We start from the raw sequence: 26323 nt of genomic DNA on the forward strand, positions 1-26323 counted from the left end.
GACAACGCTTCCAGGTTACTAGATCCAAGACCCAAACAAAGCTGATCTGGCTTTGTTTCGGGTCTTCGGCCAGTCGGCGGACGTGCCTGCTGGTCGCTCGGGCCTACTGGTGGGATGGAGAGCTGGGCAGAGTGGTGGAAGGCGGTGGGGCGTCCCCTCCTGCTGCTTGTAATAATAGCCGAGCGGCTGCTGAGCTGCATCGGTTGTTATTACAAGCTGACTGTCCTCTCTAAAGAACGATATTGGGTTTATTCCTGCAGCTGCATGCATCACCCTGGTATAACTCCTTGAAGCAATGTCGGTAACATTGGTAAGTTAATAATCTGTATGCAGAAAAAAAATTAAAATCAGCAGCTACACATACGGCTATTGGGTGCTGCCGCCGCCATCTCCACTGAGGGAAACCTTGCCTTGCAGCTTCACAGCCGGTTCTCTACTGCGCATGCGCGAAACACGCCGTGCTCTGTGAATGACTGCAAGGGAATTAGGAGGGGGGCTGAACTTCCGGCTGCGTTTGCAGCGGCTGGAAGTGGGGATAGGTACATGTCAAAACCAGGTGGGGAGTTGGGGCAGACAAGCGGAGTTTCCACTTTTGGGTGGAGCTCTGCTTTAAGAGGCAAATTCCCCTTATTTTCTGTTGCATCTCTGTGGCAAAAAAGTGTACCATGATAAGCTGATGGGGGTTTTAATCCTCCACTACTGTATCTAAAAAAAAAAAAATTGTGCTATACATACAGTTTAGGTTATTTGTTAATACTTTAAAGCTAAATCTCTCACGTATAATGTAATCAGTGTAGTGTATGGTAGCTGGTATTATGTGTACATGATTCTCTGCCTTGGGGAAAGGATGGAAAATGCAGGCATACTGCAGGTAAACACAACATTCTTCAACAAGGCCTGTTTCACATGGTTTTAGCTTGTATAAGAGCAGTGTGAATAGCAAGCTTTTATAAAACTGTTTGCAAGCTTTAATCAGCTTTCTTCAGCTTCTGTTTGAAAATGTTACACACAGATGTTAATGGTAGTGCTGAGTGTCACTTTTAACAAGCAGCTAGCAGACTTCAGCAGGCTTTCAACAAGCTTCAAGTAGCAACTTGTTTAACCGCTTGCAGATCGGCTCACGCCGATATACGTCTGCAGAAGGCCATGTTCAGGCAGATTAACGTACCTGTACGTTGCCCTTTAAGAAGCAGTTTGCGGGCGCGCGCGTGCCCGCCGCGAACTCCGTGAGTGTGATACCCGGGATCCTCTCACGGAGAGGAGGAACGGGGAAATGCTCATGTAAACAAGCATCTCCCCGTTCTGCCTAGTGACACTGACACTGATCACCGCTCCCTGTAATCGGGAGCGGTGATCAGTGTCGTGTCAAACATAGCCCCTTCCCCCCACAGTTAGAATCACTCCCTAGGACACACTTAACCCCTAGAGCGCCACCTAGTGGTTAACCCCTTCACTGCCAGTCACATTTACACAGGAATCAATGCATTTTTAATTGCACTGATCACTGTATAAATGTGAATGGTCCCAAAATCGCACCAAAAGTGTCCGATCTGTCCACCATTATGTCGCAGTCATGATAAAAATCGCTGATCGGCGCCATTACTAGTAAGAAAAAAATGTATTAATAAAAATGCCATAAAACTGTCCCCCTTTTTGTAGACGCTATAACTTTTGCGCAAACCAATCAATAAACGCATTTTTTTTTTTTACCAAAACTATGTAGAAGAATACGTATCGGCCTAAACTGAGGAAGAAAAATGTTTTTTTTTATATATTTTGGGGGCTATTTATTATAGCAAAAAGTAAAAAATAATGCGTTCTTTTTTCAAAATTGTCGCTATTTTTTTGTTTATAGTGCAGAAAATAAAAAACGCAGAGGTGATCAAATACCACCAAAAGAAAGCTCTATTTGTGGGGAAAATAGGAGGTCAATTTTGTCTGGGAGCCACGTCGCACGACCGCACAATTGTCAGTTAAAGCGACGCAGTTCCGTATCGCAAAAAGTGCTCTAGTCTTTGGGCAGCCAAATGGTCCGGGGCTTAAGTGGTTAAAGTGACAATCAGCACTACCATTAGGTTAGTTTTCAGCATTTACAAACTGGAGCTGAATGGTACTTTACAGTAAAAGCTTCAATAAAGCTTGCTGAAAGCTCTGCAAATGCTTTGTAAAAGCCTGCTGTTCACACTGCTTTTGAAAAGGCTGATGCCCATGTGAAACAGACCCAAGAGTTGCTGTGTGCCTGTGTTGCCCTGGAACCAGCAAATGGCAAATTTGGTTGACTTTGGCTACGTTTGTATACACCCGAGCAGCTCTGAGTTCTGAGTAGATGTGCAAAGAAGAGGGAATTTGCTGTTATAACTCACTCATAGGATTGCTTTAAATAGATCAGATAATGAGATTTTATTATAACTCAGACCTGGAAGGGTCCTACCCTTAAAGGGGTTGTAAACCCTCCCGTTTTTTCACCTCAATGCATTCTACGCATTGAGGTGAAAAACCTCTTGTAGTCCACCAGCCCCCCCCCCCCCCCCCCCCCCGTTTTACTTACCTAAGCCCGATTGTTCCTGCCCTGGGGACGAGCACACCCGCTCCAGCCAGTGTCTCATATACTGATTGTTTAGATTGATAGCAGCGCAGCCATTGGCTCCCGCTGCTGTCAATCAAATCCAATGATGCAGTAGCCGGGGCGGAGCCGAGTCCCGCAGTCTGTGTCAATGGACGCAGCAGCAGGACATGGGAGCGCACCCACACGGGTGCCCTAAGGGAGAGCGCTTCTCTGACGGGGTCCTCGAGAAGAGGAGGAGCCAGGGGCTCCACTGGGGGACCCCAGAAGAGGAGGGTCGGGGCCACTCTGTGCAAAACCAACTTCACAGAGGAGGTAAGTATGATATGTTTGTTTTTTTAAAAAAAAGAAAAAACTGAACCTTTAGTTATCCTTTAAGTCTATTACACACGCAGCATCGGCCAGTTCAATAGAAACTGAACAACATTTGGCTCGTGTGTATGGCAGCTGGACCAACAGAAGCCGACTGTTCATCTGGCTTCTGTCGAAGGGTCATGACTGAAAAATGTCTACCGACTGGCTCCCAGTCAACGCGCTTAGCCAATGGCTGAGAGCGCTGACCGGAGTGTTCTGGCGGGGGGGCCGTCCCTCTGTCAGAACACAATAGCACAGCAGAGGAGATCGCTTTACTAACATTAGATTGTTAGTACAGCGGCTCCAACCTGAGCTGAATGACTAAAAACTAGTAGTGTGTACGAGGCTTTAGTATAGTGGAGACCAGATCCAGAAGCTAACAAGTAATGTTACATGAGCAGATAGGGACCAACCTTGGGCTGAATAGTTCCTGCACTCCAGTTCTGACACACAACTACTCACCAGTGATGGGGCCGTTGCCTGTAGTGTTTTCAGATCCCTTTACTTTATCCCACCAATGCCCTTTCCCCCTCCTCTCTCTCTGCACCATGTCTGATCACCCCAACCCCTCTTTTCTTGAATTTTTTTCCCTTTCCAACAGCCTTCTGGAGGAGCTTTGTTGATAACCTGATATGCAACTTTATTGTTTTTTGTTGACTAAGAGGTATTTTGTTTACACGTTCCATGACCTATATGGACTCTATAAGGGCTAGTTTTCACCTATGTTGGTCTCTTAGGTGCGATCCGCAGTGGATTGTTTTTCCCTGAGTGGTGCAGGCACAGCTGAGACATTCAGAAGGTGACACCGCTGGTCCTATTTGCCTGCTTTTTTTGACAGCTAAACAGGATTTTTGAATGGGAATTCGGCACCATAACCAGGAGTCTAGTGTTTGCCATGAAGTAGCATGGCCCTATTCGCTTGAACCATTCATTTCACCAAACACATCGGGGGGGGGGGTAATTTTTTGCAGTACCGCAAGGCATCACGATCACGGCACATGTACAACCCCACCCCACTGTCTTTGTTGCTTAACAAGGGAAGTTAGGGGGGGTAAAACCGCAGATCAGTGGCCTATTTTTGCCAGCCCCCCCAGTGTAAGTGTACAATAAGCAAAGTAAACTAACTAAGAAAACTGCGAGTATATACTAAGCCTAAACAAATAGGTTTATGTTTTAGGCCTGTTTCACACGGGGCAGACTCCGTTCCAATCAGCAGGGGATCTGCTCACAGATCCCTTGATGATCAGAGCAGAGCAGGCAGATGACAGGTCCGTGTCCCCTCTACATAAACTGAGACTCTGCTCTGCTCTATGGGCGGCCAGGAGTAAACGGTTTTCGCTGTCTGTTTACACCCAACTACCTTTGATTCTATCCGCCAACATGGAAGAGAGTGGATCCTCTTCTGTTTGTTTTTGGCAGACTAGATCTTATCGGACAGAGGTAGGCGAGTGTAAACAGACACAAATCCGCTTACATGGTCCATAGCATAGCTCCCAACTGTCCCTGATTTCGAGGGACTGTCCCTGATTTGTCCCTCTGTCCCTCATTCCTCCTCATTTGTCGATCATTTTGGTCTAATCTATATAGATGTATATAAAATGCACTTTTTATCTTTCAAAAAGTGTTTCCCAGTGCTAAACCTTTCATCCAAATTCTAAATTGCTTCATTTGTACATTTTAAATGCCAATATAAAGGAATAGTAGTGGTAAGAAAAAGCCCTTGTGGATTTAATTAACCTTTTTTATGGTTAATTCTCCTTTAAGGGGGTGTGGCAGGAGGCGTGTCCTATGCCTACATACGTTTGCTAGTAGGTGTCCCTCATTCCCATCTCAAAATGTTGGGAGGTATGTCCATACGGATAAATAGACCATCTGTCAGGTCTGTCTGAATAGCTGACAGGCAGACCTGATCAGAATGGTCATGTAAAAGTGGCCTAATGCCTGCGATGGATGTGATAGATGATAAGGAAAGACAGTCGCTTGATTCTCCCATCAACACAGTCAGTGCCTCCTGCGGAGCTATTGTGTCCTTCCATCTCTACCAGGAGAGATGGACAGTGATTAATGCTAGCGGCTATAGCCGCTGGCAATAATCACATGCAAAAATCTGACATGTTGGTTGTCCTCAAGTTGATTGATGGATCGACTAGAGCAGCGGTCCCAAACCTTTTTGGCACGGGGACCGGCGGCGTGGAAGAAAATTGTGGCAAGGCCCGGGGGGGGTTAAGCGATTTTTCGCGGGCAATTTGTTGGCACTACAATCATCCCGCATCATGCTTGGTATGGTGTCAGGATGATTGAAGCGCATTATTTTTATTATTACATTTTAATATAAAATTAAATAGTTCAACTCACCATAATGCAGAATCAGTGGGAGCCCTGAGCGTGTCACTTGCCACTGTCGCCTGCCACCAGCTGTAGCTTATCACTTGCCACATCGCCTGCCACCAGATGCAGAATGTCACTTGCCACGTCGCCTGCCACCAGATGAGGATGTCACTTGTCACGCTGCCTGCCACCAAATGAGGATGTCACTTGTCACGCTGCCTGCCACCAGATGAGGATGTCACTTGCCACGCTGCCTGCCACCAGATGAGGATGTCACTTGCCACGCTGCCTGCCACCAGATGAGGATGTCACTTGCCACGTCGCCTGCCACCAGATGAGGATGTCACTTGCCACGTCGCCTGCCACCAGATGAGGATGTCACTTGCCACGTCGCCTGCCACCAGATGCAGAATGTCACTTGCCAGGTCGCCTGCCACCAGATGAGGATGTCACTTGCCATGCTGCCTGCCACCAGAAGAGGATGTCACTTGCCACATCGCCTGCCACCAGATGAGGATGTCACTTGCCACGTCGCCTGCCACCAGATGCAGAATGTCACTTGCCACGTTGCCTGCCACCAGATGAGGATGTCACTTGCCATGCTGCCTGCCACCAGAAGAGGGTGTCACTTGCCACATCGCCTGCCACCAGATGAGGATGTCACTTGCCACGCTGCCTGCCACCAGATGAGGATGTCACTTGCCACGCTGCCTGCCACCAGATGAGGATGTCACTTGCCACGCTGCCTGCCACCAGATGAGGATGTCACTTGCCACGCTGCCTGCCACCAGATGAGGATGTCACTTGCCACGCTGCCTGCCACCAGATGAGGATGTCACTTGCCACGCTGCCTGCCACCAGATGAAGATGTCACTTGCCTTGTCACCTGCCAGTGCCACCAGATGTGGATTTTCACAGCATTGGTGTCAGCACTGGTCCATTTAACACAGAGGCAGGCCTCTGTACAGTGGTCAGTTCTAAGTGAGGGCAGGAGAGTGGTGATGCGGTGCAGGCGGTGAGAAATGTCATCTCTCTGCTCCCTGCCTCACCTCAGTCTTTGAAGAGGCCCGCATAGTGAGAGCGGAAGAGCGGTGATGTGGGGCGGGCGGTGAGAGATGATGTCATCTCTGCTCTTCAGCCCGCTTCTCTCGTCCGCCCACTCACCTTTCTGATCCACCCGGCTCTCTCATCTGCCCACTCGCCTGCCTTGCTCTCTCATGCCGCCCATCCCCCACAGCCTGGTTGCAGAGAGGCCACGGCCTGGTGGTTGGGGACCCCTGGACTAGAGTACAATCATCCTGCCCATACATGGCTTTAATCTTGTCCGGTTCCTGTTGAACTGATTCGAACCATCAATAGCCGGCTTTACCCTATGCCACCTTGAATGTTTTAATAATTAACTGTTAAAATTTCAATAAACATTTGAAACAAGAAAATAATGTGATTTTAGTAATGTTATACGTATTATTCTTTACTCTCTGTAAAGGGTACAAGAAGCAGTATTTATTTTGGTTGATTTGCAAGATTTATAAAAACAGCATTCCCAAGATAAGAGAGCATTTCATCAAAGGTCCAGCTGCTTTGTTCCGCAAAAGGACATGGCGTTTGCAGAACAGATATACTCCAGACTTTAGTATCATCGTGTGTGCTATATTAGTGAAGACAGATTAGACCTGTCTGCAGTCCCAGATGTTAATCTGTGCCTTATAATTCTTCAGACGGCTATGTCTGATAACATCTTATTCTTTTAGCACTTGCTAACAGTGATGATCTAAGAGCAGAACACTTGTGTTTCAGTTATGTTGTGAAGAACTCTCATAAATACGCATCTTGACAAGGAGACAAAGGGGAAATAATTGTGTATGCATTGTTTATGGAAATAAAGATGTGTGTTGGATATCTATTTTTGGGGTACTTAACCCCCAGTTCAAAGATTTTTTATAAGGCTTTATGTACATGGCTGTACAGGGACCGTACAGAGTACAGAGCCTGCATGATCGCTCCCCTGTTACAGCTGCCCATTGAGATGAACTGGAAGATGCGGCTCAGCGGCTGTATGCAGTTATATGCTGTGGGTTGCATAGAACACCCGGAGAGTGATTCTGCATGAAACTGTACGGCCATGTGCATGAAGCCATAAAAAAATCAAGAAGGGGCAGCCCTGGGAGTCAATCAGGTGAGTTAGGCCAGCCATACGCGGTTCGAATCTTCCTGCTGAGCGGCCGAGATTCGAACCATTAGTAGGCAGGCTGAATGTTCCTAGTTGTTTACGCATTAGGGAACTGGCTGTGGAGCCACAAGGCTTCACTGACGGTTTTCCTTACAGACAATGGCGGAGGCAGAACCCGAGAGCCGATGGAAACATTGGCTGGAGTGCCGATATTACTGGATTCCAGGACAGGTAAGTGTCCTAATATTAAAAGTCAGAAGCTTAATTTTTTGCTGAGGGGGGGGGGGCTAACTCCGCTTTAAAAAGTAGATTTGTTTTCTCTTCAATGTGGGTTTTTATTTATTTATTTTTGCAAAAGGTGTAATCCTCTTTTAACTTTAACAGAGAACATGGTGTTATCCACCAGGCTGTGGTGTGTGGTAGGACTTTGTAAATCTCAAGACTAATGCCGCGTACACACGGTCGGACTTTTCGTCTACAAAAGTCCGACAGCCTGTCCGACAGACTTCCGACGTACCTTCGGCGGACTTGCGGCAGACTTTCTTACGAACGGACTTGCCTACACACGACCACACAAAAGTCCGACGGATTCGTACGTGATGACGTACACCGGACTAAAATAAGGAAGTTGATAGCCAGTAGCCAATAGCTGCCCTAGCATGGGTTTTTGTCCGTCGGACTAGCACACAGACGAGCGGATTTCGGGGTCCGTCGTACTTACGACGTAAAGATTTGAAGCATGTTTCAAATCTAAAGTCCGTCGGATTTGAGGCTAAAAAAGTCCGTTGAAAGTCCGGAGAAGCCCACACACGATCGGATTACCAGCCAGCTTTAGTCCGTCAGCGTCCGTTGGACTTTTGTAGACGAAAAGTCCGACCGTGTGTACGCGGCATAAATGGTTAGATTTGCAAATCATTTGCCAAATAAAGCTGTGTTCCCTTGAGGGGAAAGGATAAATAAAAGGTAACAGACTTATCTGAAGTACTTTTTTGTAGAGGAATCTGATATAAACAGGAGGATTTTTGTTTGAGATGACATTTGCATTGCAACCAATTATATTGTGAGTTTTCTAATGTAATATTTAAGTGGAAGGAAAGGCTAAGTAATAAACCAACACCTAAATGTTTGCTTCCCTTTTCTTGCCATGGTCCTGCATTTATTTTTTAATGAATAACATTATAAATACTTTTTGGGGAATTTTTTTAATGAAAAATGTGACTGCAAAACTTTTGCTTTTCTTTGTAATGTGGAGGACCAACAGTGATGACACACACTGACCTCCATTGCTCTAAGCCAGGCATGTCCAAAGTCCGGCCCGCAGGCCAATTGCAGCCCGCGTTCCGGTTTCGGACGGCCACCTGGTGATTTTGACATATATATCTTTTGTGGCCCCCAACGAATCCCCGAGCACCGAGGGCCACAAAAGATAAATGCTGGCTGCCTTGGAGGGACAGGACAAGCGCCATACATACAGGAGTATTTCCTGTTTACACGGCGTCCTGTGTAAAGGGAAGTCTCCTGCGCTGCCATTGGACTGTTCTGTCTATCACAGGAGGCGGGACTTTCAATTAAAGAGGCCGACGAGAAAACAGGAGTTTCTCCTGTATGTCTGTTGGTGCTCGTCCCGCCCCCTCCCTGTCTCCTCCAAGGCTGCAGATGGACATGAATCAGGCTGCACTGATGGCAATGGTGAGTCTGTATTGATGTCAATGTGGGTGCTGCATTAATAACAATGGAGTGGGTGCTGCATTAATAACAATGGAGTGGGTACTGCATTACTGACAGTGGCGTGGGTGCTGCATTAATGACAATGGAGTGGGTGCTGCATTCATGACAATATGGTGGGTGCTGCATTCATGGCAATACGGTGGGTGCTGCATTAATGGCAATACGGTGGGTGCTGCATTAATGGCAATACAGTGGGTACTGCATTCATGGCAATACAGTGGGTGTTGCATTCATGGCAATGGAGTGGGTGCAGCATTCATGGCAATGGAGTGGGTGCAGCATTCATGGCAATGGAGTGGGTGCTGCATTCATGGCAATACGGTGGGTGCTGCATTCATGGCAATACAGTGGGTGCTGCATTCATGGCAATGGAGTGGGTGCTGCATTAATGACAATGGAGTGGGTGCTGCATTCATGGCAATACGGTGGGTGCTGCATTCATGGCAATGGTGAGGCTGCAGATGGCAGTGGCGTATCCAGGGTATGGCAGATATGGCAAGTGCCATGGGCGCCATGTGAAGGGGGCGCTTGTGAGTGGCTGGGCAGCAAGGCACTTATCACATACTTGCCAGCAACAGTTACAATTTTGTTGGGACATTCCCAGGTTTTGGACCTGCGGCCGTCCTGGGTTGTTTCCAGAAAAATCATTTTTGGGCATGGATGAACTGGGCTGAGGTGTCTGACCCCCCCCTAAAAAACTTGAACCGCTCCGCTCTCACCCAGCGCCGCCCACACAGTGTGCTGGGAGGGATGTAGCAGCCAGCTACAGCTAAGTAGATAGCAGGGAGTCCTAGCCAATCACTGCCCTCAGAAATTTCAGCTGACTGCCATCACATGACAAGAGAGATGGCTGCCACCTGTTGCATGCTGCTGATGGTGTTGGTTCCCTCAGTCCTGAGGGCGCAGAGCTCGGAGGTGCCTGTCACCCACTCTCCAGGAGCCTCAGCACAGTGCCCAGGAGGAGGGGGGACGCTGTGACCTGGGCTGCCCTGAAAGACATCATCAAGCAGAACAGGTGAGTGATACAGGCTGACCAGGGGAGGGAGATCATAGATAAGGTGAGGACAGAAGGTGGGAGCTCATTACAGAGCTGATACCAGGAGGAGCTCCCGTTGTTTGTGACATGTAATGAGGATGGAGGAGTGCTCATGGCAAAGGTGATATCAGGAGATGGGTCTCTCTCTCACACTGTGTCACAGCTGCAGAAGTCTAAGCAGCAGCAGCTCACCTGTCCTGTATGCAGATCAGCCAGCACCCACCCTGGTTGAAAATGATTCCCTCGCTCTTCACTTTATCTATTTACACTGCACACAGGACGGATGAGCACATTGATGATTAGACTTCTGGAAGACGCTGCAAAAGTGTGACACAGTGTTCCTGATGATTTGATTTGTTTGGTTTTTATATGGCCTTTCAGGATTTGGGCTGCTCAGGCTTGGATCTTCACAGACTTTTTAACCATTTATTATCTTACTAATTGTGCTTGGAAAATAGACTGTTGGTAAGCCAGAAACTGCAGTCTCTGATCATCTCCTGTATTGTGTCTGCAGTCTCTGATCATCTCCTGTACTATGTCTGCAGTCTCTGATCATCCCCTGTACTATGTCTGCAGTCTCTGATCGTCTCCTGTAGTATGTCTGCAGTCTCTGAGCGTCTCCTGTATCATGTCTGCAGTCTCCGACCGTCTCCTGTATCATGTCTGCAGTCTCTGACCATCTCCTGTATCATGTCTGCAGTCTCTGACCATCTCCTGTATCATGTCTGCAGTCTCTGACCATCTCCTGTATCATGTCTGCAGTCTCTGACCATCTCCTGTATCATGTCTGCAGTCTCTGATCATCTCCTGTAGCATGTCTGCAGTCTCTGACCGTCTCCTGTATCATGTCTGCAGTCTCTGACCGTCTCTTGTAGTATGTCTGCAGTCTCTGACCGTCTCCTGTATCATGTCTGCAGTCTCTGACCATCTCCTGTATCATGTCTGCAGTCTCTGAACGTCTCCTGTATCATGTCTGCAGTCTCTGATCGTCTCCTGTATCATGTCTGCAGTCTCTGATCGTCTCCTGTAGTATGTCTGCAGTCTCTGATCATCTCCTGTACCATGTCTGCAGTCTCTGATCATCTCCTGTACCATGTCTGCAGTCTCTGATCATCTCCTCCTGTAATATATATATTTATATACATATATACACACACAAAGACATACTGTTACACATCATACATGTATGTATGTCAGTGTATCTTAACGATAGTGTGTGTGTCATTGTTTTTGTATGAGTTACTGTGTGCACCAATGTATTTTAATGACTGAGTGCCAGTGTTGGTATCATCAGTGATTTTTGTATCAGTGTGTGCCTGCGGACCATTGTGTGTGTGTGCTGAGTGTAGAAAGAGTAGAAACAGAAAAAAATGACTTTGAGCACATCATAGACCAGTTTGCATTAGTGAAAGCAAGGAAGGTGCAGTTGTAATTTTTATGTAGTGCCAATCCATAATTTGTTAATTGAAAGATTAAAGAGGTTGACTTGTCATTTTGTTAGCTGTCTTTTCTGCTAAGGTTATCTGAAAGATGGGTTTCAAATGTTTTTACAGGGGTGCAGTTTCAGTGCTTGCCATAGGCGCCATTTTCATTAGATACGCCTCTGGCAGATGGGCACTGATTAGGCTGTATTGATGGGCACTGACCCTTATTTTGCTTCACAGTTCTTGTTGGGCAGTGTATTAGTGCTCAGACGGACACACTTAGACCAAATTTTAATGGTTCTAAGAATGTCAGGCAAAATGGTCGGGCCTCAAGCATGTTCACTTCATCAAATCTGGCCCTCTTTGAAAAAAGTTTGGACACCTCTGCAGTCTAAGCCATCGTTGGTGGGTAGAGAGTTCTGTCCCACAAGTTGCACCAGAGAAGGAGTTAGAGCAGGAGCTTTGTGGTTATGTTATTGCATAGGTGTCAGGAGTGTGTAGCGCTCCTGATCGTTGATAGCTGCTAGACTCATTCCAACATCCTGGTTTTGTGACATTCTCCCTGTCTGTCCACCAGCAAGGTGATTGATGTGGCCAGTCTCTGGGTGGAGATCAAACCTGATTTAAGCCAGCCATGCCTGTAGTCTCATGCTTGTAAAATTGCGTTTGTTACACCTGCTCCAAGCTCCTTGTTTGTCTGCCTTGCTCTGCTAGATTGGATTCCCTCATTGATGACCTCGGATTAGATATCAACTACTCTTTGCCTGTCTGTTGACTATGGATTGAACTCTGACTATTCTGAACCCTGCCTGACTTGTACCTGGACTGTCAGTGAACCTCTCTGCCTCTCTACCAACCTCAAGTACCCATTTGCTTTGCTCAGTTTACTCCTGCCCAGCGTGGTTGCCAGGCACTATAGCATTGTGTTTAAGTTCTAGACTACCAGCTTGCCTTATGGGAAAGGGGGCTGCTATTGGTAAAGTAATACTTCATATTCCCATTGCACATGTTCCTGGTATAAGCTCTCAAGGTTTGGGTGCTGCAGCAACAAGCAGCTGGATACTGGTTCAAGTCACAATGTAGATATTTGCCAGCACACCAAGCATCACCACAAAGTGGCATCCAAACGGGTGGTTTATTGCTGATCACAACACAAGAAAGGTGCAATGTTTCGGAGTCACGCAGGACCCCTTCATCAGGCATGTGAGACGAAGGGGTCCTGTGTGACTCTTAAACGTTGCACCTTTCGTGTTTTGTGATCATGCAATAAACCACCCTTTTGGACGCCACTTTGTGCTAATCCTTGGTGTGCTGGCAAATATCTACGTTGCTATTGGTGAAGAACACAGAAGCCAGCTATAGTGTCTAACCACTTGTGTTAGGGTTAAGAATGACAATAGGAAAACTGTGAAAGAAATGTGTTTACATTATGACTTGTATTAAAATGTATGCAGAATCATGGGGAGAAAAGAAGAGGGAACATTTATGTAGCACTCTCCCAGATAGGCTGTTAGATTTGATAAGGCAAATGTAGTTCTGCGGCTCTCCTGTAATCAGCAGAGCAGAGTGTGATTACCTTGAGCTGCTCTTGGCTTTGCAGGCTGTGAGTTTGATTGCTTCCCCATGTCTTTTGGAGGCTTTCAGAATGTAGTGGGTGGGAGAGTTAAATGAGCAATCTGATTATTTATGCACCCGTAGCCATTCCTTGAGGAAGTGTGTACAGATGGTGGTTGGAGAGTGCATAAATAATTTGATTCAGACTCAGAGAGAATGGTTCTTCCCCAGAAAGAGGTTCCCAGCCAGAAGGGCTGCTGCGCTTCCTGGCAGTCGAGCTGAAGATCCTGCCTGTCTCACTGAGGTCCCAGCTGTGCAGATGGGGGGGGGGGGGTAGGACTATCCTGCTGCCAATTCTTTGTGAGCTGGAGGAGGGGTTTCACTAAGGATTGCCGGAGGCTCCACTGAGTAAACTGTCTGCCTGACTCTGGAGGGAGACATCCAAGTCCCAGGGACACTGTGAGTACAGACCTGACCCCTGGTGTTCTAAGTTTAGGAACATTCCTAGTGGTGTACCAGCGCTGTCCATTTAGTGGACTCAAAGGATTGTGTCAAGAAGTAACTGCAAAGGGAAGAGTGTCCTCACATTCCTGTTCCGTGTTCTAGAGTATCCCACAGCTTCCCTAAGCCCCATTCAAGCTGTTCTGCAGTAAACTTTAAAAAGGCAACCCCTACATTGTTTTCTGAGCCAGAAGAGTAAAAGTCGCCTGTTTGCCCGGATGCCACTAGACTAGCTAGAGAAGAACCGGGGGGGGGGGGGGGGGGGTGAGAGCTACATTTAAATGTTGCATTATTACTTTAACTGGCAATATAGTAGATGTTTGAAGAAATGTTTGTACAAAGGTTTGGGTGAACATTCTCAGTGCAATCAATGACTTGACAAATGCCATTCAAAAGGTACTTCAAAATTGACTTTGCTAAACTGTTAGAAATTCATTCAATCAAGAAAATGTTTTTATCCTGCTCCTTTAAATTTTTTTGTAACTGCATCCAAAATGAACATCTTTTTGATCTCACTAATGAATTAAACATTCAGAATGAAATTCCTTCTACTTTAAAGCGGAACTTCAGTCATTTTTTCATCTTTCCATCTATTAAATCTTCTGCCCTTGTTTTAACTTTGGATAGTAAAACATTTTTTTTCTGTCAGTAATATACAGCTCACTTCCTGTTTCTTGTCTGATAAAAAGGCTAGGCTTATGACACCATGCACAGCTCTCACTCTTGTGAGAGTTTGCCAGGAAGGGAGGGGGGATGAGTCATAAGAGGGCCAATGAGAGTTGCAGAGCTGGAGGTGTGTCTGTGTAAATCCAGGAAGTGAACAGGCAGCAGCTTCAGCTGCCCACAGTTAAAATGGATGCAGCCAGACTCCGTGGAGGGAGATTTCTGCAGCATGTTTGGCAAGTACAGAATCACAGCATATATAAAATAATATGCAAAGTGGTTGGAGGGAAGCTTCAGAATGGCAAAGATGTTTTTATTACAAATTATGTGAGCAGACTGCAGTTCCTCTTTAAGTACTCAGTCGGCTGATGTAATAATAAAATGAGAAAATATTTTCATATGGATCTTTAGTTCATTATTACTAGTAAAGTACATTTCTCTATGCGGGATTTGGTTTTTTTTCCACGTAGCCTTTTCTACTATGAAGAAAGAGAAAAATATTTCTCATCTTTCTAAGATTATTTCCATGCCTTGTGGCCCCAAATGACCTTCAGAGCCTCCTCCTGCCATATGTGACTGCTGTCTCAGTTCTCCAATTTGTCATGCTGTGCACACTTTTAAAGCAGGACAAGAGTTTTTCCACTCTTGTCTCTCCAGTATAGCTGGCATAGCTTGTCAGCAGCTGCCTAGTGCACAAGCAAGCCTGTAGAAACAGCTGAAATGTCTTCTGAGAATTCTTCTGCTGTTTTGGATGCCTTCAAAACTATTAATGCTTGGGCTTGCATCTGTGATGTGGGCTTTGGGTGTGTGAGTTGGGTAGTACACTTGAACGGAGGACAGTATTGAGAGTTAGTAATTTATCATTTTTTTTCTAGAATCTCCAGAAGGTCTGGATGAGGTGGGACAAATATTCGAGATTGGTGGAATAACTTGATGTTGAGGCATACGTGTGATCAAAGGGTTTGTTCAATTTGAAAGCAGCAGACAGGCATCCTTTGCAGTGCATCATAGTATTATTAATATTATTAGTAATATTATAATTATTATACAGGATTTATATAGTGCCAACAGTTTTTGCAGTGCTTAACGTTAGGGCAGACAGTACAGTTATAATACAATTCAATACAGGAGGAATTAGAGGGCCCTGCTTGTTAAAGCTTACCATCCAAAAGGGAGGGTCAAGTGATACAAAAGGTAATAGCTGGGGGATGAGCTGATGGAGAAAATAAAAGTACAGTTATTAGGTGGAGGCAGGGTAGGCTTCTCTTAAGGGAAAAGTTTTCAGGGATCGCCTAAAAGTAGATAGAGTAGGAGATAGTCTAACGGATTGGGGTAGGGAGTTCCAGAGGGTGGGAGAGGCTCGGGAGAAGTCCTGGAGGTGAGCATGGGAGGAGGGGACAAGGGAACAAGAGAGCATAAGGTCATGAGAGGAACAAAGAGAATGATTTGGTTGGTATTTGAGACTAGACTAGTGATGTAGCTGAGAGCCAATTTGTGGATGGCTTTGTAAGTTATTGTTAGTATTTTTAATTTATTTTGTAGGGTGAGTGGCAGCCAATGGGGATTGAGGGATTGAGAGTGGTAGCAGAAAAAATATGCTGATACCCTAAACACAAATTTTCATGTTAATAAATATGAAGGACATTTGCCCTGAAGTGTTGAATGCTAGTTGGAGATGGCGGCTCAAACTTTAAGTGGTTCTAAATGCAGAAGGTTTTTTATCTTGATGCACTATATGCATTAAGATAAAAAAACCTTCTGTGTGCAGCAGCCCTCCTTCAACTTACCTGAGCCCCATCTCGATCCAGCGATGTTGCACGAGAGCCTTGACTGTCTTGGACTCTCCCTCCTCTCTGGCGCCGTTGGCTTCCACTGCTGTCAATCAAAGTCAGTGAGCCAATGAGGAGAGAGGGGGCGGGGCCGAGCCGTGACTCCATGTCTGGATGGATACACAGAGCAGTGGCTCGGGTCCCCCCATAGAAAGCTGTTTGCTGTGGGGCCACTCAGCAGGAGGGAGGGACCAGGAGCGCTGGCAAGGGAGAAGAGGAGGATCTGGGCTGCTCTGTGTAATACCACTGCACAGAGCAGGTAAGTATAACGTGTTTGTTATTTTGAAACACAAAAAAACAAGACTTTAGTATCACTTTAAAGATATAAGAGAACAATTGCTCTGTCTGAAAATTTACAGCTTAAACTAGGAGCATTCATATGTCTATGGACCCTTTATGGTTAGGTCTGGCCAAGCACTCCTTGGCGATAAAGCAATCAGCTTGCATTCAGGTTCTACCTCCTCCATACACAGCCAGATCATGCAAGTGCGGCTGGCTGCCATTGAATGTTTGTAGGTACCTTGCCTTTATTATTTGCATAGATAAAGTTAATGTTATTACATCGCACTTTGGTTTTACAGTATATTATTTTAGGAGATCTTGTCTCCACTTGTCATTTTCTCTAAAGCGAGGTTGCAAAGAAAGGACGTTCACACCTAGTAACATACAGCATTACACGACAGCATAAATGCTTAACAATTTCTCAAATCAAGAATCAATCTTGAAAAGAAGCTCCATTACTTCCATTTTAATGTTCTCGTTGGTGATAGCAGAGGACAGTTTCAAATCAACTAATGTTCTACAGTGGCTGATAGTCAAGTGAGGAACAAAAGTCGTTTAATCAGGTAACTTGTTAAAACTTGGGTAATCAAGGGTTTTTACACCACACTACCACACATAGCCATTATATACACTTGTCTCTTGAAATCTGAGTTTTTTCTATTATTTCCGAGAAGAAGCAGAAGGCCTCTTAATCAGAAAAGAAAAGAGTCTCTTGATTTTTTTTTTTTTTTATTCCTTGCACAATCAAGTCCTGAACCAATCAATATTTTTTTCTCTTGTCTGAATAACCAAGCTTTGAGAAAGTAACCTTTCTTTCAGCATGACACTGCTTAGATTACAGGCAGACTTTGCAAGGATTAAAATATCTGTCATTGCTCTGCAAAATAACTCTTGCTGTTATATAAGATGCTAAAAAAAAGTTTGTCTGTTAGTCAAGGGAAAATATAAGTCTGCAGAAATGCTAATTCATAAGTAGATTTGTAGTTTGCCTTTGAAATGAACATCAATGTTTTTTTTTTTTTTTAAGTGCATATTAAGTTCTTTAATTAACCATCTAAAAGCTACTGTCTATAGCTTTAGCTGTTTTTATTGATGAGAAAAAAAAAAAAACTGCACTAAGAGCTGTAGTGTCAAATTATAATAGAGGTGGGAAATATCCTTCATCTTCATGGTTTTTCAAAACTGGATTGAGTTTTATAATTGAACTGAATGGGGATAAAATCTCATTGCAACATGTGTGAAAATGACAAGGCAGCACATGTTAAATCATACTTGATGCTGCAATAATTTTCAGTTGAGTTTAGTGCGAACAAATCCTTGGAGCAAGGTGTGATAGAACGCACTGTTGAAATCTATTTTCCCATGTTCACTTGAAGGGCAACTCCAATGTCAAGTACAAACAGATGTGAGCAATATGTGAAAGCTGTATTTAAGGCCGATTTTGTTTTTATTAATTTTGGATGGAGTAGGGAATTGTTAAAACCCCTGTCTGTTTTTTTTTTTTTTTTTTGCCATCTGTGTTCCATTGGGAAGATTTCCCTTTATGTCTTGTCGTATAGACATAGCAGGAATTAGAAGGAAATCGCTCCAAATTAAGAAATCCTATCTTAGAGAGTTGTAACCAGAATACGTATCGCCATTGGAAGCTTTTCCGTTTATCCATTTCTGATGACAACTCAAAATGTTGAATTTGCTCTCACTTTCTGTCCCTGTCACATAGGTCACCTGGACAAATGGAGGGGTGAATTCTCCTAGTGGGGACACAGATGGACCACGGTAGGACTATATCCACATCACTTTCCTGTTCCCTCACTCATATTTGCTTCTAGCACTTTCTGAAGAAATGCTTCTTGGACCCTCTAAGACACAAGGAACAGATAAGGCCCCTTTCCGATTGGAACCTCCATTCTTCTCTATGCACATAATTTGATCCGACAAAAACAGATGAATGAGGATATGTCCGGCAGATCGGATGGCAGTCAGGTGTTAACGGACAGGCGGTCTGTTTACATCCGGCAGCCCATAGAGGAGAGTGGTCTGTGTCTGCTCTACATGAGCGGACCGGACACAGACCTGCATGCTCAGCGGGGATCAATGGAGAGATCCCCTGCTGAGCAAAGGGATCGCAGCCGCGATCCGTCCCGTGTGAAAGGGGCCTAAATTCCTATTCTAGCACCTTTTCAAATTGCTTGTTTGTGCATTTTATCAGTACTCACTGCAGCATTCATTAGCATTGTGGAATGTAACTTTGCATCACCAAGGTTGATTTCTTTTTTTTTTTTTTTTTTTTTACTTGGTTCACTCATTAGTAACAACTACCTTGCCTGGATTTCTCTCATTCCAATAAAATCTCTGAAAAGTAAAAACTAATGGGTTCTAACTTCTTACCACTATATCAAAAACTAACAAAAAATGTACACTTTACAAATTTCAAACAAGGTAAGTTTAGTTTGCATACATACAATCAACCCCTTTAGTTTTTTTAAGTTTTCCATGTGTATTTGAAAGTGGCCAAAGTATTTCTCACAACTTTTTAGAATTTAAATTAGTACCCTACTCTTGCTACAAAATCTAGATTTAGTGCTAGGAGACCTAATTACAGGGAACGTATAGTGGTTTTGTCTATACTGACTTTTGGCATTTTGGCATTATGGTTAAGATTAAACATTTTATATATATATATTTTTTTAGGTAAATATGAAATTATTGCAGATTCATATTTTGTGTTTTCTTATACATTCAGCACATCCCTGTTTTTTCCATGTTCCCCTCACTTAAAGCAATAGTAAACTGCTTAAATAAAATCCAAAAAAGGCCCTCTGCAGAATAATAGAATAATGTGCCAGTATGCATTGCATGGCAACATTATGAAGGACTTACCTTAGAATGAAGCCCTCCAGTCTTCCTTCCTGGTTTGCAAGCTTTGGCTGTTTGAATGGCCGAACCATGATGATGTCACAGCCATGGCACGTCATCCATTGAGATTGCAGTGCACATGCGCCAGTGATGTCACCGACTTCTACTATAGTAAATATCTCCTAGGCTTACCTGTACCACTTTAAAGCTTAATAGCTCAATCTATACTGTATTTTAAGTAAATAAGTTAGAACAGGCTTTTAACTGGAATGAGGGAGCATAAGATAGGAATGGGGAAAAATTATCTAAAAACATATATAATGTATATATAATAGATCATCAGATAGACATTTTGCTAACAGCCTCTTTTTTTCTAGCCTTACTTTCAATTTTTAGTTAAAGTAGTTGTGCGGTGTGTTTAAATATGACCACATAGTCCAATAGGCACAAGCACTGATCAGTGCACTCTGTACTCTAACAGGCCTTGTAGACATGCCTTGTAGACATGCATGGGTACACTTCTGCTGATTGCATTATTCAATCTGAACTTGAGGCCCCACTCTGCACTGCAAGGGTTAGATGTCCCCTTTTTTTTCTAGGGGATGATAAATATAGTGAAATACTAACCTTTTTTCCTATCTTCTGACAGCTGGCACTCCATTGTCCAAGGCTCCCAGGTGTGTCCAGGCATCTGGTGTCCTCTCATTCAATGGATCACTTGTCCTACATTGTACGAGAGGACATTGAAAAGCTGCGACCAGTTGAACAGTGAGGAGAGGCGGCTTTGAGGCACTGGACATGCAGTGGGGAGGAAGTCTATGGAAGCAAGAATAAGGTCAGTATTTCACCGGTTGAAAAAAAGCAAACAAAAATTCCCAGCTCACTTACTGGCCAGCCTGAAACAAACCAAATTAACCCTGTGTAACAGTTCATGTTAAAACAAAAGGGTTTAGTTTGCACACATTTGCAAATACATGCGTAAGCTGCAGAGGCTAAGTCATGACACCCTGGTGTACTGCAGTCCTAACTGTAAATTTTTAGTGTCTCCAAAGTTGGAGAACATATATAATAATGGATAGATTAAAGACAGGTATTCCTGGAGGGAGCCCACACTTCAAAGGTATTTCAGTATTTCACCTTATTTCAGTCCTCTTTGACAAAATGAACAGTTGACCTCTGCAGTGCCGGAGCAGGGGGTTTATGGTGGGGATGTCCTATGACCCGCTGCAAGTGTAACTTTATCTCCAATCAGATACCAGCTTTAATCTATGGTTGCATAGAGAGCAGGCATGGTAGGATGAGGTAAATCACTTGTCTGACTACTACTTTATGGACAATTGGTGCTGGACTTGTGTGACTTCTGTGGTATAGAATATGATCCCATCTCACCCTCTTAAACCTCTAATGAATGACATTTGGACCATTTTGCCTACAGACATTGGGGTTAATTTACTAAAACCAGAGAGTGCAAAATCTGGTGCAGCTGTGCGTGATAGCCAATCAGCTTCTAACTTCAGCTTGTTCAGTTAACCTTTGACGCTTTGACAAAAAACCTGGAAGCTGATTGATTTCTATGCAGAGCTGCACCAAATTTTGCACTTTCCAGTTTTAGTAGATTTCCCCCCATTGAATTGGGAAGTATACTAATTAAAACACATCTGAAATAGTTATTCTTACTGATATTTTTCACCTTGCTAACAAAGTCTGTGCATCCAAACGCTGGTACCTGGCATCCATGGACATGGAATTATTGACTGGAGCACCCAGAATATACAAGCATTACTTTGTTTTTATAGCCTGCTTCTAAGATGGAAATAGTTGTGGATTTTTTTACTTTGTAATACCATCCAATATATATGGTAATTTGGGTTAGGTAGAAAGATGTAACTCTGATACAATTTGTATATTATAATTCGATGAATGAATACATAAATTCATTATATTTGTGCCTGTATTGTTTCTTCCCGTAATGTCAAGCAGAGGTAGTCTGCATTTCATTTATTCAATATACAGTGCAGTCAGAAAAAAATGTTGTTCATTATATATAATTTTTCTTTATTTTTAGGAGTTGAGTTTAAAACTTTGAAATAAGTTGTAGGAGTGATTCAGATTTATTATAGCTATTTCAATTCTATTCTCCAGTTCTTTGGATGACTATCTTGTGAAATCCCTGTGATAATAACTATCGAATAAGCCATTATTGAGAATAAGTTTTAACTTTGCCAACGTTACTAGATCAAACCTAATATCCTGCTTTTCTTCTACTTGAGGAATATTATACATCTCTATCTTCATTCAATGTTATTTTTCCTAAAAGGATATATTTATACTGAAGTGTTAATTAGCGGTATCATCACCTTTATCTATATAAATGTAGATATTTTTGGTTAGTTGAGTTGAGATTTAAGCCTGGTACACACGATTTATTTATTTATTTTTTTAGAAAAAAATATCAGAGCAGCTCACAAGGAGGTCTCTGTACTAATTATTTGATGTTAGTACTGCAAACTTCCTGGTGTGCTATTGTGTTCTAAGAGGGGACTGAAACCCCATCCCCCATCAGAAAGCACTGGTCAGCGCTCGCAGCCATTGGCTGCTGGTTTTCCAGCATGCTTGCTTGACAGAAGCCGGTTGTGAGATCAGCCTCTGTCAAACAAGGACCTGTACACACTGGGCGAATGTTGGACGGTATGTACTGTACCAGCCGTCTTCGGCCGATATTCAGCCCGTGTGTATGGGGATCAGGGTTAGGTGAAGTTTCACTGTCGGGTTTAGGAGATGGTGCTAGTTAAAGAGAACCAATCATAAATAGCCTCTTGCAATAATGGAAATATTCAATCCTAACTAAAAAGTAATTATATGCTTTGTTATAGGGAACATTCAGAAATGCTAACTGAGCTTAAAGTGATACTAGACATACAATGTTTAATCATATTCCCTTCTATTTATGTATAAAGATCATGCCACTGTATTCATTTTAATATAAAAAAATCATCTGAGTACCTTATTTAATCATTGCTGTTTAGAGGTCACATGACATGTCTCAGGTCTTTCCAGTCCTTAGGGAAAGTTCAGAGGGAGGAGTTTCTAGTACTTTGCTAATGTATGAATCTGTGTCTGCACAGCATTGATTGGTGCTGTGTTGGTCACATGATATAAAAAAAGGTTTTTTTAGAATAGAGAATTAAGATAAATAATTAAAAACCAACAAAGTGTTTAAAAACTTCATACAAATCTATATATCAAAGCAAATGCTTAATTTTTATTTTTTACAATAACATGGTGTAGGCAGAGTTTAAGTTGACTGACAATAGCTTTCACTATTTCATCAGGATTTCAGGATTGATCAATCCTGATGTACTGATGGCCTATCTCATTTCTTGAGGCCAGAAAATGCCAGGTCAGAACAAATACCCTACAAATTACCCCTTTTTGGAAAGTAGACAGTCCAAGGTATTTATTAAGAAGCATGGCAAGCTTTTTGAAGTTGTCATTTTTGTCACATTTTTTTGGAAAAATTAAGATAGTAAAAAAAAATGTTTTTTTTTTTTTTTTTTACATACTGTCACCAGTGCAGTACAGCATCATCCTATAACTGGTGTGGTGGTGATCAGGGACACTGGCTGGTGACAGTATGTAAAAAAAAAATATATATTTTTTTTTCTATTCTTTTTGATTTCTTTTTTTTTTTATATATATTTTTTATTTTTTTATAATTTATGTTTTAACACACTGTGACCAGAGCAATACAGTGTTACCATAGTAACACTGTACCACTCTAGGAAGTGATCAGGATTTTTTTTTTTTTTACCAATTAATTGCTTTACTAGTGAATTTCATTGACTATTTTTACTGAATGAAACTGATTCATTGAGTGTGTATTGTTGTGATTAGCTGTGATTGACCACAGCTAATCACATGGTACAGATGGGCTGTGATTGACCCTGTCTGTACCATGTGATCACTGTGACCAGTCACAGCTAGCAACACAATTGTACACAATGGATGGCATGAAAGGAAGCTATCCATTGTTTACAATTTTCATGTTATCTGCTGTGATTGGATACAGCGATCCCATGGTACAGGCAGCGAGCCCATACACTGATCAGTCATCGCAGATCGCACAGCAAATGTTAATTCGCTATTGTCACACAACTGGGTTGGCTCACTGTGCCCCGAGCCCACCCATTTTTGAAGCCAATTAGAGCCTTAGGCTCTAATAAGGTGCTTGAAAAAAAAACCCATTGGAATTCATTTATCCGGCATCCTGCATGTAAATTAGGGTTCGGGTGCATGGATTAGGGGGGCGGAGCCCCATATGGACGGGTCGCTACTGGTGTACTGTTTATTGAGGATTTTTTATTTATTTATTGGACCATAAGGCATATAGGTTGCCCAAAGTCTGACAGTTCTTGCCTTGTCTACAGCCTGATTTCATATACAGTGTCCAAAATTTGACAGTAGGTATCGGTTCTAAAGATGGTTTTAAATACCAGGGCAGCAAAACCAAACGTCTTTGTTGTGCCACTCTACCACTGATTGGTACAGAAGTTTTGCAAGGTTGGTGAGTAGTACCAACTATATTAAACTTGGTTCTATTTTAGGCTCCTAAAACAGGGCACAGACTGGCTGAACAATATGGAGGATATATTGTCAAAGTAATACTTTAATTTAGTGTTCATGGTAGTCTTTGAAATGCACATGTCAGCAAATATTGCCTCTCAGATAAAGTCACAATGTCTGAGCCAACTGATTTATAAAACTTCACAAACCATATAACAGTATAGCACTTGCAGCCTGAGTAATGGCTTTAGAGTTATGCTATACTGGATACATATGCATGTGCAAGCCAAGTAAATGAATGGAAATGAAATGTGACAGCCTAGAGCTTCAGCTCCGTCAGTTGTTGGGCAAATAGCCTCTGGCTCATGTGTAAAATTCTGTGAAGAACAGTACCCATTCTACCTCAACAAAACTTTGAATAGAAAGCCATGGAAGCAGAGATGGCTATCACTTTTAATGAGGATAATGATACCCTTGTTACTGGTATTTAAGCTCATGATGAAGTTTTTTAGGCTCAGCAGAACTGTAAATTTTAATCTGCTTTTAATGCTCCAGCAACTGAAAGATGGTGCATATATCAGCGCTTTCATGTAAAATATTTAACATCCACTTTAGAAGATATTGACTCATTTTGTCTTCCTTCTTTGTTTCAGAATTACTCTAATTGTTCAGGAGCAGTGTAAAGTGATCAATGTTGCAGAAACAAGTACTTTTGTAGAATTTAAAACTATGGGTACTTAGGAAGTGATTTAATGATATATATAATGTGGCTAAAGTGCTGTGGGTTCCTATGGCTACAATAAGGAACTAGAATGAGAGTAATAACAATAATAATAATAATAATAAGAGTGTTATTATTTATAGTGCATTTCTCCCTAGGGGTCCAAAGCCCTTTATAAAACATGCTAAAAAAGTGTAATGCCCCGTACACACGATCGGAAATTCGACCAGCAAAAGACCGATGAGAGCTTTTGGTCGGAAAATACGACTGTGTGTATGCTCCATCGGACGTTTGCTGGCGGAATTCCAACCAGCAAAAGATTGAGTGCATGTTCTCAATTTTTCGGTCAGAAAAAGTTCAGATCAAAAATTCCGATCGTCTGTACCAATTCCGATGCGCAAAATTCCTACGCATGCTCGGAAACAATTCGACGCATGCTTGGAAGCATTGAACTTCATTTTCTCGGCTCGTCGTAGTGTTGTACGTCACTGCGTTCTTGAGGGTCGAAAGTTCAGCAAACTTTTGTGTGACCGTGTGTATGCAAGCCAAGCTTGAGCGGAATTCCATCAGAAAAACCAGCCAAAATTTTTCCGACGGAAATTCCGCTCGTGTGTATGCGGCATAAAAGTAATGGCTAATCAGTCTAATATGCCCAGAAATAGATCCTTATAGAAGATGAATTAAGGGAGACCTGAAGTGTTAGATTTACATGTGAGAAGGCCGCTAAAATGATGTGGAAAGAATAAGTAAAGTACATTTCTAAAAAGAACAATACCAGGATTCTGGCAGCACAATTAACATTCATTTTAAGGGGTAACTCTACTTTTAAAAAGACTGGGAAAGCTTTCTACAAAATTCCCTTACGCTTTTGCCCCAAACCCCCTAAGCAGGTGTAGTCCCCACCCACCAAATTGTCCTACTTACCTAGTTCTCTCTCTGAGGCCTTTGCTATTGTTACCATTCCTCCACCAGCTTCTTGGCCTGATGTCCATACAAGTACAATTTGGCCCTATCGATTTCTTTGGGGCTGGGAGATACAAAAGTAATTATTTAGCTGCTTGGCTCAGCAAATCAACTTAGGCAAAAAAGTGTTAAAAAGTGTAATTATCTCTAAACAGGGCATTTTTTCAGCGGGAACGCGGGGGAAGGCAGTTCCGGCACTGAATGTATGTAATGGCAAGGGGTGCTGGGATGGGCTGGAGGGTCTATTGTTGCTGGTGGGTCAATTATTGCTGGAAGAGATCAACTATTGATGGAGGGGGTCTATTGTTGCTGGCTTCTGGATAGTCTATTGATGCTGGCTGCTGGGAGATCTGTTGTTGCTGCTGGGTGGTATTTTGTTGTGGGGGTCCATTGTTTCTGAGTGAATCTATTATTGCTGGAGGGTCTATTGCTGCTGGCTGTGGGGAATCTATTTTACTACTTTTCTTGCTACCATTAACAAATTTCATACAAATTACTTAGCACCACAAAATTATACTTGGCTCTGTACTCTCTAAAAGGGGCAGTACTGAGAGGTGGGTAGGGGATGAAACCAAGGAACGGTGCTCAGAGGTGGGTAGGGGGCGGAGATAAGAAGTGACTCAGAAGGGTGCAGTTCCTGCACCTAATCTCTGAGAAAAAAAGTCCTGCTACTAAATCTTGCTCACAGAACGTAAAAGCCTTCAAAGCCTCATTTAAAGTTTTTTTCCCACTGGTACTTCGATCCAGCTTGTGTAGTCAAATTTGTATCTCATTATTCTTCAGCCTGT

The 26323-nt window shown here is 43.2% G+C and overlaps 1 long non-coding RNA gene across 2 annotated transcripts in view; it reads left to right on the plus strand.

The window, feature by feature from the left end:
• LOC141134443 (uncharacterized) overlaps positions 1-26323 on the plus strand; it is a 320727-nt gene that overhangs the window by 83392 nt on the left and 211012 nt on the right. For both annotated transcript variants that reach the window (XR_012243152.1, XR_012243151.1), the window contains exons 2-3: positions 18153-18208; positions 19938-20123. This is a non-coding gene — a long non-coding RNA (uncharacterized lncRNA). The remainder of the gene's footprint in view (positions 1-18152; positions 18209-19937; positions 20124-26323) is intronic.

This window comes from Aquarana catesbeiana, linkage group LG03, assembly GCF_042186555.1.
Source record: "Aquarana catesbeiana isolate 2022-GZ linkage group LG03, ASM4218655v1, whole genome shotgun sequence".
Classification (NCBI taxonomy): Eukaryota; Metazoa; Chordata; class Amphibia; order Anura; family Ranidae; genus Aquarana; species Aquarana catesbeiana.